Source organism: Sminthopsis crassicaudata, chromosome 4 (assembly GCF_048593235.1).
Source record: "Sminthopsis crassicaudata isolate SCR6 chromosome 4, ASM4859323v1, whole genome shotgun sequence".
NCBI lineage: Eukaryota > Metazoa > Chordata > Mammalia > Dasyuromorphia > Dasyuridae > Sminthopsis > Sminthopsis crassicaudata.
Genome location: NC_133620.1, coordinates 325,979,414 through 325,993,357, shown reverse-complemented (window position 1 = coordinate 325,993,357; position 13,944 = coordinate 325,979,414). Strand labels below are relative to the sequence as shown.

General features: G+C 34.0%; 1 protein-coding gene and 1 pseudogene across 1 annotated transcript in view; one reads left to right on the top strand and one right to left on the bottom strand.

Moving 5' to 3' along the window:
• GNA13 (G protein subunit alpha 13) overlaps positions 1-13,944 on the bottom strand; it is a 61,357-nt gene that overhangs the window by 19,331 nt on the left and 28,082 nt on the right. The window lies entirely within an intron of this gene.
• LOC141538782 (charged multivesicular body protein 4b pseudogene) lies at positions 9,199-9,927 on the top strand (annotated as a pseudogene).

The window sequence follows — 13,944 nt, the reverse complement described above, 5'->3', positions numbered from 1 at the left end:
CATTGTTGGTGGAGTTGTGAAAGAATCCAACCACTCTGGAGAGCAATCTGGAACTATGCCCAAAAAGTTATCAAACTGTGCATACCCTTTGATCCAGCACTGCTGCTATTGGGCTTATATCCCAAAGAAATACTAAAGAAGGGAAAGGGACCTGTATGTGCCAAAATGTTTGTGGCAGCCCTTTTTGTAATGGCTAGAAATTGGAAAATGAATGGATGCCCATCAATTGGAGAATGGTTGGGTAAATTATGGTATATGAATGTTATGGAATGTTATTGTCCTGTAAGAAATGACCAGCAGGATGAATACAGAGAGGCTTGGAGAGACTTAAATGAACTGAAGCTGAGTGAAATGAGCAGAACCAGGAGATCATTATATACTTCAACAACGATACTGTATGAGGATGTATTCTGATGGAAGTGGATATCTTCAACATAGAGAAGAGCTAATCCAATTCCAATTGATCAATGATGGATAGAAGAATCAGCTACACCCAGAAAAGGAACACTGGGAAATGAGTGTAAACTGTGAGCATTTTTTTTTTTTGTTTGTTTTTCTTCCCAGATTATTTTTATCTTCTGAATACAATTCTTCCTTTGCAACAACAACAACAAAATTCGGTTCTGCACATATATATTATACCTAGGATATACTATAAGATATTTAATATGTATGGGAATGCCTGCCATCTAGGGGAGGGGGTGGAGAGGAGGGGAAAAATTCGGAACAGGGTACAAGGGATAATGTTGTTTTAAAAAAAAAAAATTACCTATGCATATGTACTGTCAAAAAATGTTATACTTATAAATTTTAATTTAAAAAAAATACCAAAAAAACAAAAATATTTTTTTAAATGAGGAAGTTTCCCCCACCAAAATCACTAAAACAAATCAATGCTATTTTAGTAATTGTTCTTTACATTGACATTTTTGTATTCAGTCCATATATTCTTTATATCAGTATACAAATTTTTCTACTTTTCTCTGCATTCTTCATAGTTACTGTTACTGTTACTTATAGCACAGTTAATATTACATTACATTCATAATTTGGTTAATTCCTCAACTTAAATTTACTTTGATTCCAATCATTTGCTATCATAAAAAGTGCTACTATAAATTATTTTTATATATGGGGAGTAAGTCCAGTTCACTATAGGTATAAATATTGTTCATTTTAATTGCTTTCTTAAGTGGTTGATTCACAGCTCCAACAACAATGTGCCTTTTTATCCACAACTACTATTAATATCAACTTCTCATATGCTGTCATCCTTAAAAATAAAATAAAAAATAAAAAAGATCTCTCTTGGGCTTACTATCTTACCTTTTTATATCACCCTACGTTTCAGAAAACTCATCACTCATATTGAGTGTTTAGAATTCCCTCTTTAACTTCTTTGCCTTTGCAGTGCCATTGTCTTAGAATCTCTAGTTTCCTTCAAAGTTCTTCTCAACTACCACCTCCCACATAATCTTGCACCAACTAATATTCTCCTCCAACAAATTCTTCTTCATTTCTTGAATACATATTTCTTACTTAACATTTGTCCATTGTTTTTCCTTCAAGGTCCTTGTAGAATAAGAACTATTTTCTTTTTGTAACTGTATCTCATACTTCTAACAGTGTCTAGAAAGAACATACTAAGTGTGTTGACTGGCACCTGAACTGAGCTTTGAAGAAAGCTGGGAATTTTTAAGAGGCAAAAGATAGGGAAAGAGTGGGATGGAAGTACTGGGAAGAGAGACATAAGATAAATATCACAGACAAGGACCATTAAGTAGAAGAATTTGGATAGATAAAAGCATATACAGGGAAGCAATATATAATAAATTGTAAAGGAGAAGCTGAAACTCGATTGTGAAGTTTTATATATCAAGCAGAAGTTTATATTTTATCCTGAAGCTTTTTGAGGAGAGAAGTGACAGAATTAAACTTTTGCTTTAGATTATCAATATGACAGATGTATTGGACACAGGAAAGACTTGAGGCAGGGAAATCAATGTTGTATTCTCTATTGTAGTAATTCAAGTAGGAAATGCTTCAGAACCTTAAGAAAATGTGATCAATGTTGAAATATCTACTTCACTGGAGACACCATTTTAAAAATATACAATATGTCATAAAGATTGAGGCATAAAGTTTAATTCCTGAAAATGGACCAAACCAAATATGGATATTAATATATTAACTTTTCTGTGTCTATTTTCAACTATCCTACCTATCTCAAGAAGTCGTTCTTAAGATCAAAAGAAACTGGGGGAGAAGGGGGAAATTAGCACTAAAAAAGGAAAGGCACTATCACCACCATCATCATTATCAGGAATTTTGCTGAATTCATGAAATAGATTTTCTTGAAGAAATCCTGTGTAACAGATGTAATTTAAAAAATTACTGCACACACACCAGATGTTTTACATAAGTTGTTAAGCTTTTAGCAACGTCTTAAATGCTTAGTGTATTTGTATACCTATATAAAGACCTGGAGGGATACATAAAGTCAAAATAATTGTTCAAGTTCACACACGTAGTACTAAAGACAGAAGCTGACCCAAGTACCTCTAATTCCAAATCCTTTTTTCCACTATACCATGATACTCTGATGAGAATTCTACTCTGATACTTCATCAAGGTATAGAATTGGTTCCAGGATTTTCAAGAGCTCTATCTGTGGAGTACAAGTTGTAGCAGGTATTAAAACAATTTAATGGCTTTATGAATAAACCTAGAAATGGATTTTAAGGATTATCCCCAGAATGTGAGATATCAGATGAGGCAACAATATGGCACAAGGTATAGAATGTGGGATGTGAATTCAAATTCAGCACATACTAGCTGTATGATCCTAGGTAAATCATCAACTTCTGTTTGGCTCAGTCTCCACATCTATAAAATAGGGATAATAATATCCAGGATTGCTGTGAAGATAAAATGAGATTAAAATTTGTAAAGTATTTTGCATATTTTAAGTTACTATTATCATTAACCGTAACTCCTAATACTGTTTATTAAAAGTGTGGTAGTACTGAAACCTGCACTACACCAAAGAAACCCATGGTTTCTTAAGTGTTAATCTCTCCCCCTTTCTCTCTTATCTTTCCCTTTTGGCTTTAAGCAGGCCTCCACCAAGCTAGAAAGGCTTCAAGCACTGGCCCTAAATCAAGTGTGTATAATGACAAGAATATAAAGGAAAACAACCCCCCAAAACACTAGAAGTTAGATCAATGTGATGACCAATTTTGACTTGAGCAGAGATATCAAATTGTAGCTACACTGAGGTGAAACCCTAAGTACTATCTGGCCTTTCGGTCTACCATGAAACTGAATGATTCTTTGTGATGTCTTCCCTAATTATAATATTAATGAGAATAGAGAATAGCTTATTTTTCAAAATTATTTCTTGTACTGAGTACATAGCTAAATGATTTTTCCATTCTATAATTCACTGCATTCCTAATCAAAAATAATAATTAGTTATGAGAAAGCAAACTTAATAAATACAATATTTTATTTTTAGAATTATAGTAAAAAGGATAAATATACATACAGCAATATTTGCCATTTTAGGTATCACTGTTTTGGAACTAGCAAAATATTCTTTTCCATGCCTTTTGAAGGAGTCTTTACTGTTCTTAATATACTGTACATTTTTTAAAAGTATGTGGTTTTCAGAAATTTGAATATAAGGTGGCAACTCTGGGTTCCATCAAACTTATTGAAATGAGGAAGAAGTGACTTTTCAGAATTGAAGAGGATAATGTGAACATGACATAACTACTTTATTATTAGTCTCATATCCTTCCTTTGCTTAATAATTCACATTTTTATTCCAATGAAATAAAGTTTAAATTTTTTGCAAGAAAAAAAAATTGTTCCTATTGTAAAATTTCAAATACCAAGAGTATAATTTCAAATGACCTATGTTATTATCTAAATAAAGGATTACATTACTGTATTTATAGTTTCCCTTATGTTGAACCAACCCTGAATTCCCAGTATAAACCTGAGTCATCATGTATAAACTTTTTATGTTGCTATAGCCTATTTGCTAATATCTAATTTAAAATGTTTTTATTATATGGACATTAGTTTGCAGTTATCCCCCTGTAGCTCAGCTATCAAGACTGTATTTGTCTTGTTATGGAAATTTCTTAAGATTTGAAGAGACTCTTTTACTACTATTGCGAACAGCTTACATAGTTGAAAGATTAAAAGTTCTCTAAGTCTGATAGAATTTATTCTAAAAACCATTTGGTCCTACAGTTTTTATTCCTTTGGAAAATCATATATTGCTTGATCAACTTATTTTTGTGACACTGCGTTATTTAAGTAGTCTTTCTTCTGTTATTAATCTGGATTTTTTTTTTTTAACTTTTGCAAGTATCCATCCACTTCCTCTAAGTTACCAATCTTGCCAGCATATATTGGACTATTCCTTTGTTTCTTTTTCAACTGTAATTTCTTTTTCATTTTTGTTGTGAATAACTTTTTCTAAAAAAATCAGTTTAGCTTTTATTACTGATCTTAAAAAAAATAAATCAGATCCTAGTTTTATTAATTCAATAGTCTTTTTGGTTTCAATTTAATTTTCAAAATTTGTTACTTAGTTGGGAGTTTTAAATTTTATTTTTAATAAAAATTTTTAATTGCATATCCAATTAATTGATTTGTTCATTCTCTTTTGCTGATGAAAATGAGTTCCTCCTTTGAATTGCTTTAGTTGCATCCCTTAAATCTTTGATGTTATCTCATAATTTTAATTTTCTTTGATGAAAACGACCCATTTAATAGAATGTTACTTGAGTCTTCAATTACTTTATGTTTTTTTCTTTAAGGACCCTATATAATGAACATAACTTTAGTTGCAATATAAGCAGTAAAGAAGATAATTATTTGTTTTTCTACATTTTTTGGAGTCTTTTTGCTTCAAACATGATTAATCTTTGCAAAGATCCAAAACACAGTTGAGAATAATGTAAATTCCTTTTTATTGACCAGGGATCCGTGTGTGTGTGTGTGTGTGTGTGTGTGTGTGTGTTCCCCCCCCAAAAAAAATTTCTATTCAGGTCCTTAACTTTTCTTCCTTATCTCTTGTTTAGATTTGTCTAGATCTGAATGAGGGTGAGGAGTGGGAGAGAGGGGATGGATATTACATTAAATCTTCTCACCATCAGGCCTGCTTTCTTGAGTAAAAAGAGGATATTTTATATTATTCACCTTATAAAAAAGTTGTAAAGAATGTCCTCTGTGATCCAAAAGAGCTATGTAAATGAGTCATTCTACTTCATTTTGGAATCTTTTTCCTATAAGAATTACATTCTATGTCATTACTCTAAATAAGATAACTTGGACATGACATCTTTTGAAAATCAAACCTCATCAGCTATCATGTTCTCAACTACTCAATGGAGCCTTTGGAAGAACACATAAAATGATCTCTCTCTAAAGCCAATACATATTGATATAGAGTTTTCCCCCATTTAGACTCCTATAAATATAGTATATAGAAAATCTGTGCCCAAACAAAAATCTTTTTTTTTTTTTTTTTTTTTTTTTTTGCCACAATCTTTACAAGTGACCATGTAACCTTTGTTGCAAAGAGCAAGGAGATCTTAACTATCTCCTAAATGATGAAGGGAAGTGGGTGACAGAGCGAGAACTGCAGGAGCGATCTCAGGGGTTATTGGGAAACTTAAGTGAGATCTCTCTCTCTCTCTCTCTCTCTCTCACACACACACACACACACACACACACACACACACACACACACACAGAAAGAGAGTGAGAGTGAGCAAATTACATACTTTGAAATACTGTATAAGCATGAGGTAACTATGTCTTCCTCTCAAAATAGTCCCTTACACTTTTGGATAGCTATAATTGCTAGAAGTTTTCTTTACATCAAAAGCTTAGATCTATCACATTCATTCTAGTTGCCAATGACTCCTGCCCCTTTGGGAGTCATGCAGAGAAAGGTCTAATTTGCTTTTAATAAACAATACTTCATATACTTAAAAAACAACAACAGACTATCAAATTTTCCACTGAGTTTCTTCTTCTCCAGGCTAAACATGACTAGTTCCTTAAATCTATCCTCACCTGACAAAGACTCCAAACCTGTCATCATCCTGTTTCCTTTCCTCAGGAAGCTCTCTACTTTATCAATGACATTCCTAATCTTCAGTATCCAGAACTGAATACAATACTTGAGATATGATCTGACAAAATCACAGTGGAGCCATCTCTGACAATCTTGACTATCACCTTTTCTCTTAATGCAGTTCAAAATCATATTTTGGTTTTGTCTACACACACACTGCTAACTATTTTTTGAGTTTGTAGTCCACTAAAGTTTTCAAGATAGTTAAGTAGATAGAATGCCTAGCTTGGAGTCAGGAATCCATCTTTTAAAGTTCAAATTTGGCTTCAAAAACTTAATAGCTGTGTGACTGGGCAAGTCACATAAGCTCTTTGCCTCTGTTTTTTCATCTGTAAAATGTGCTGGAGAGGGAAAAGGCAAACCACGCTAGTGTCTTTACCAAATAAAACCCCAAATAAAGTCACAGACAGTCAGATATGACTGGAAAAAGTCCTTATATCTTTTATGGATCAAATTGTCTAGCTGCTTTTCTTACCCTGCATTTGGTCATCCCTTCTATAATTTAAACCTTTCTGTTAAACAACACAAAATCAAATTTAGAATACTCCACTGCAAACATGTCAACCTGTCAAGGAATCATAATTATGAGTCTGATCATTTAAATAGTTATGAATTCACTCAAATGTTACCACCTAGTCCAGTGAAAAAATTTTAGGCACATGGCCTTCTCATTCATACATACATATATGTGTGTATATGTACACAGTATGTGTGTATGTAAATTTACATACCATATTGATAATTGTATTATGAAATCTAAACAAAAATATATTTTAAAGGATGAGATAAAGATGAAATATTTTATCCTCATCACAATAGGGAAAAACTAAAATTTATTGAGTGGAGGAATGATTTAATCAAACCTGTACTTTAGAAATATTACTGTGGGAGCTATGTAAAAGATATATAGAGTGAGGAGAGATTTTGTCAGGAAAACCAATTAGGAGGCTAAAAAGAGTTCAGGTAAGAGGTAATGGGAGACTAAACTATAGTGGAGGCTGTTTGAGTGGAAATAAAAGGATGAATGTGAGGTGTGGAGGAGAAACAACGATGTTTGTCAACTAATGTTTGGGTTGAGGAAGAATGAAGAGTCAAGAATGACCTTGTTTTGAAGTTCAACAAGGCTGAGACTTACAGAGGCTGAAAAGATTGGTGATATCTTCTGCCGAAATAAGCAAATTCTAAAAAAAAGGATACATATGAGAGAAAAGAGAATGTAATGAGATTTGTAATATCATAACATATGTTATGCCTCTTCATCCTGTGAAACTTATTGTGTCCTGCCAAAACTAAAGAGGGAATAGTTGGTTGAGAACATAACATTCTTAGTCACCAGCCATTGAGCTGGAACACAGAATCAGATTGCAGAAGAGTACCTACTTCAGCCTGAGATTATCTAGGAAGAAAGATATTTGAAAGGAAGGAAGTTATTCTTGGATATTCTATGAGTACTGGGGACCAGACGATTATAACTACCTTGAGGAATAAATTCGATATCAATAGTGGAAAGGTGAAAAATGAAGGAATACTGAACAATAATGGGTGAAGGAAGTAATACACTTGTGTGGGAGATAATTCCATATTTGATTATTGTAGGAAAATGTGGAATGGGACTCATTTTCCCCCCTTCTAATTAGTTGATCACATCTTTCAATAATACCAAGTCCCACTAAGAGTACCAAATCCCCATTTTGGAAAACACTGTTTATTGTTATTGTATCTCACTCTTCATGACCCCATGTGGGATTTTCTCGGCAAAGATGTTGAAGTGGTTTGCCATTTTCTTACCCAGGGAATTAAGGCAAACAGATTAGTGACTTGCCCAGGGTCACATAGCCAGTGAATGTCTGAGGTTAGATTTGAACTCAGGTCTTACCGATTCCAGGCCCTGTGAGCTCTATATACTGAACCACCTAGCACCAGTTCATCAGCATTTATGAAAAACCTACTATGGAGATACCCAGGAAGATAAAACAGCCCCATTTTCATTGGCTTATACTCTGAGACATGTAAGCAAGACAAACAGAACAATTGAAAGATAAACTCAGAGAAAAAGCATTAGTACTGAAGGGACTGGGAAAGGCTTCCTATAGGAAGTAGTCTCTGGGTTGGGTCACAAAGGAAGTCTGAGCTTCTAATAAGTAAAGGTGAAGAGGAAAACTAATTTAGGCATGAGAGACCATGACAATAAAGAAACAAATGCAGAGGATGGGAGGAGAATTGAAAAAGGAATATCCAGTAAACCAGCATATAGCTGGTTGACAGTATGTGAAGGAAAAAAAGTATAACAGTCAAACAATCGGAAGGGTTGTGAAGTTATGAAGACCTTTAAATAAAAAAGAACTTTATATATTTGATTTGGGAGTTAACGGAGAACCCCTGGAGTCATTATCAGACCTACTCTTTAGAAAAATGACTTTGGTACCTATGTAAAGGGGAGAGACTTGAGGCAAAACAAGTAGAAGTAAATTTCAATAGTCCATATTATTCCATCTTTTCCATAAGAATAGCAGGATATACTTTATCAAATCCTTTTCTAGGATTAGGTAAAATATTTCTGTAGCATTCCTTTTTTTCCATTAATTTGTTAAACCTTTCCAAAAAAGGGGGGGAGAAGAGGATACAGTTGAGTCTAATAGCCTAATTATGAAAGGTTATGCTGGCTCTTTGCAACCATCACCTCCTTTTCCTGGTGCTCACTATTTCTAATGATATGTTTCATAATTTTCCTAGGAAGTTCAATCAAGCTCACTGGTCAACAGCTTGCAGACTGTTTTCTTCCCATTTTTGAAAACTGGGACATTGTGCTTCTCTATCCTACAACACCTCTCTTAGTAATATTTCAAATATCACACACAATACCTTAATTCTTTCATTATCCAAAGATGTAGGTCATTTGGGTCAAGATATTTGACTTATCAAGAATGACTAGATGATCTTTGTAATTTTACAGTATGCAAAGTTTTGGCTGTTATTTCTAGTGCAAAAATCATTCTCCTTGGGCAGTGGAGGGGATGGGAGGTGGGAATGGCGGCATCATGTCGGGGTTTGGGAAACTGTTTGGGTCTGGTGGGGGTAAGTCTGGGGGCAAGGGTGGCCCGACCTCGCAGGAAGCGATCCAGCAGCTGCAGGACATGGAGGAGATGCTGAGCAAGAAACAGGAGTTCTTGGAGAAGAAGATTGAGCAGGAGCTGGCGGTAGCCAAAAAGCACGGTACCAAGAACAAGCGAGCTGCCCTTCAAGCACTGAAGGGCAAGAAGAGATACAAGAAACAGCTGGCCCAGATTGATGGTACATTGTCGACAATCGAATTTCAAAGGGAAGCCCTTGAGAATGCCAACACTAATACTGAAGTACTCAAGAACATGGGTTATGCTGCAAAAGCTATGAAGGCTGCCCATGACAACATGGATATTGATAAAGTAGACGAGCTAATGCAGGACATTGCTGACCAGCAAGAACTTGCAGAGGAGATATCCACAGCTATTTACAAACCTGTAGGATTTGGAGAAGAGTTTGATGAGGATGAACTCATGGCAGAACTAGAGGAACTAGACAAAAATTTGCTGGAAATCAATGGTCCAGAAACAGTCCCACTACCAAATGTGCCCTCTATAGCACTACCATCAAAGCCAGTCAAGAAGAAGGAAGAGGACGAGGATGACATGAAAGAGCTGGAAAACTGGGCTGAATCTATGTAACTGATACAACTCTGTGGGCTAGTATAAAAACAGACTATGGTCACCTGTTGCAGTTGGGTGTATGCTTGTGGTGTGGGGGAGGAAAACCATCTTTATCTCTTGGATCTTAATCCAAGGCAGTGGGCCTGCAGCTCTGCATATTGGATAGCATGGTCTGCACCAAGCGGTAGAGGTTTGGCTGGGGAGCAGGGGAAGGGAGTTGCTTGCTGTTTATAATGTTGAATTTCTGTAAAATAAAATATATTTGCAAAATCCAGCACTCAGCTTTTGGACTATGCTAACTTGTTGCTGGATCCTCAAGTGGAATTTCTTGTTCAGAATTAAAATGCTCTTCAAATGTAGTCTTTGTCATTTTAAGTCAGTTGAACTGTCCCACATGCCTTTTTAAGTCTTGTATGACATTTAAAAAGAAGTCGTTAAGTTTCTTTCTTGTGGTCAGCTGTAATAAGCTGTATTTATATCTTTTGACTGTCAGACTGGCTTTGTATTTATCACTCCACTCCTATCCTTTCACACCAGATCACCTTTTCTTTTTAAGTTTGTGAAACTGATTTGAAATGGACAAAGTCTTCTTGGAAGCAGGTAGAGATTATTAGAATTAAATTCCAACTGTACATTTTTTAACATAGCTCTACAGAAGTGTTTATTGCTGTTTGTGATAACTGATTGATATAGCTCATTGGAACATGTACATACATTTATATTCAGATGAAACTATGGTTTGCACTGTCTATTAAATATCTCGATTAATTTTCAAAAAAAAAAAAAAAAGAAAAAATCATTCTCCTTGGCCGAAAAAAACACAATCAAAAACAAACTAAGAAGCTCTGCCTTTTCTCTCCTATCAGTTAAAAGCATTCTATCCACCCAGAGATATGGTTCTAAGACTTCTTGATCCTGTTCTTTACCCATGTAAGGTTTTTTAGGTAATTAAAAATTTTTTTTTCAATTATCAAGAATCTTCCCTCTCTTCTCCTTAGCCTCAAACAAAAACAAGTCCTTATAACAAGTATAGTTAAGCAAAATAAATCCCCATATTGGCCATGTCCAAAAAATGTTTCAATCTCCCTATTAGTCATCACCTGGCAGGAAGTGAGCAGCGTTCTTCATCATAGTCTTATGGAATCATGATTGACCAGAGTTGATCAGAGTTCTCCAATTTTCCAAAATTATTTGATTCTACAAGCTGATGTAATAGCAAGAATTGTTTTCCTGGTTCTATTTATTTCACTCTACATCAGTTTATACAATTCTGAAGTTTTTCTGAAACTATATCTTCCATTTATTATTACATAGCATTATTTAATTACCCTACATATATTATAATTTATTTAGCTGTTCCTCAACTGATGGGCATTCCTTTAGGTTTCCAATTCTTTTGCCACCAAAAGGAGTAGCTATAAATATTTTTTGTACATATCAGATCCTTCTTTCTTTGATTTCCTTGGGATAAAAGGTCTTCTTGTAATTATCACTGGGTCAAAAATATATACAATCCAGTAACACTGACCATAATTCCAAATTGCTTTCCAGAACAGCAAAACCAATTTACAACTCCACCAATAGGGCATCAAATGTGACTGTTTTCACAGCCTCTCCATAATTTGTCATTTTCTTTTTCCCCCAAGCAACTTTGCCAACCTGATGAATGTGGAAAGGAATTGCAGATATGCTTTTAATTTGCATTCCCTTAAATTATTAGGTTTTTTTTTTTAATATCCCCCCAGTTGGCAATTGATTTTCTTCCTTTGAAAATGGCCTATTTGTATCCTTTGACCACTTAGCAACTGATGAATCCCAAATAGCTTTACCAAAAAACAAACAAAATTTGCTGCCCCAGAACAGCCACTACACTAAGCTCATTCTGAGCTTTAGCAATAATGACCCTACTTGATTATGAATATGCCAGACTTTTAAATATATAATGTTAATTACCTGCACCTTTCCATCTTCTGTACACAGATTTTTTAAAAGTTGATTGCTAAGTTCCCTGTGCATCCATACTGCTCTCTTCAAACAACTCCACTTTCATCCTCAATTTCAATTGAGTTTCCCATGCCTTCTGAGTTGATTTCCCTTAAAAATTTGATCTTACCTATTCTTCTCTGAACCTATTGAAATCTCTTCTAAACTCTAGGTTGCATGTCATACTATTCCTTGTTTTCCTTTCCTTCTCTATCACAAATTCTAAAAGAGAGGACTCAATTACCCACCAGATTCCCATTATCATCACAACATACAATCTCACCTCTTCCCTCCTTTTACCTATTCTACTTCTTCAGAATAAAGTATCCAGAGCCACATTTCAGTCACACACAGGTTTTATTCCATCAATTTATCTCTTGGCATGAAGACCATTAGTCATTCTTACTTTGGTACCAGAGGCCATGGATTTTTGTCTTTTACAAACTTCTAAGTGTCTCAATTCTTCTTCCTACATAATAACTATTCTCTCATCTAGATTCGAGGATATATGCACAGTATTTTTCTCATTCCCTCCCCCCATCCCTTTTCATTTAAAGCTCTTACTTTAGAATTTATTTCAAAAATATGTTCCTAAACTGAATATCCTGAAGAAAAAACTTTTTGACCCCTAAAGCATGATGGTGTAGATGAATAGCTGTTGTCAAATGAAAGTTCATTGAATAATAGAAGAAAAATGCTAGTTGTTGACTCCCAGCTAAGGGAAACTGAGGCATTATTTGTCAAACTGACAACCAAGATCTAGTCTTCCTAAAGGTAGATGACTGATCATCTCCCAAGATCTGTCAAACTGGATGGCAATAATTAATTTTTACTAATTTATGTAAAAACAAATGAAATAGCAAAGAAAAAAGGAACTGAAAATTGTTAAAGATTATGAAATCTTAATCAAGTAACAAAAGCTTAAGAACTTACTGGTTGCTTTAAGGACACAAGGTGTGTTTTCAATACTGCCAGCAGTCAAAAGTAAGGAATGAAAAAGAAAAAGGCAGATTTGGGGAGTATCTGGTTGAAAAGACACTGTCTGGGAATAGAATTTTAAATTCAGGGCTATAATTCAAAATAGAGAAATAATAGACTCCAAAGTGATAAAAATCTCTGCTTAAAAAAATGATTCAACATAGAAATAAATCAATGGTAGGAAGACTAAATTACTACAGTTTGAGCTATTAACTAGTCCCACTATTCTGGAAAACAATTTGTAATTATGTATGAAAAGTCATTCAATTATTTCAGTGATCCCCATATGGGGGATTCATTCAATCCCAAGGAGATGAAAAGTTCCTAAAATAATCAAAGCAATACTTTTTGTGTTACTTAAAAAAAAAAAAAAAAAAAAAAAAAAAGGGAATTAAGTGGGTACACATCATTCAGGGGATGGATAAACTGTGGTATATGAACATAATGGAATATTATTGTACATTAAGAAACAAAAAGAGGAACTCATAATAACATTAAAAGACTTTTGTAAACTGATGCAGAATAAAGATCCCAATTTAAAAACAGAGCAACAGTTCTCAAAGAGTGGTAAAGACTCCTGTGTACTCCCAAAGCCTCTTTCAGGAAGTCTCTGAGGTCAAAAATACTTCATAACAATACTAAGAAATTACTTATTAAATTATTCTTTTGCAAATATATCTCTGTGTAAAGTCAAATTGTCTTCATTTACTTCAAGCAAAACATATTGCAACAGACTGAATAAAAAAGCAGAAAGAAGAATCTACTGGCTTCTTTTAAGGCAGAAACTAAAAGGTTTTGCAAAAATATGTAAAACAATGCCACTCTTCTCATTAAATATTTTTTGCTTTGTGAAATAGAACTATTTCATTAAAATGTTATTTCTATAATGAACAAATCTTTTTAAAAGTTTATCGGTTTTAATTTTTATTACAGAAATTGATAGAAGTAACCCACATGAACAAAATTTCTTTGGGACCCTTACTAGTTAAGAAGTCCTATGATATTTAATTAGTAATAATTTAATTAATATTTAACATTTAGTAAAAATATTTAAAGAAGCCTTAAGGGCAAAAAATTTAAGAGCTTCTGCCATCAACTAAACCATAGGAATCTTTGATGTATATAATGATTATGTAGTAT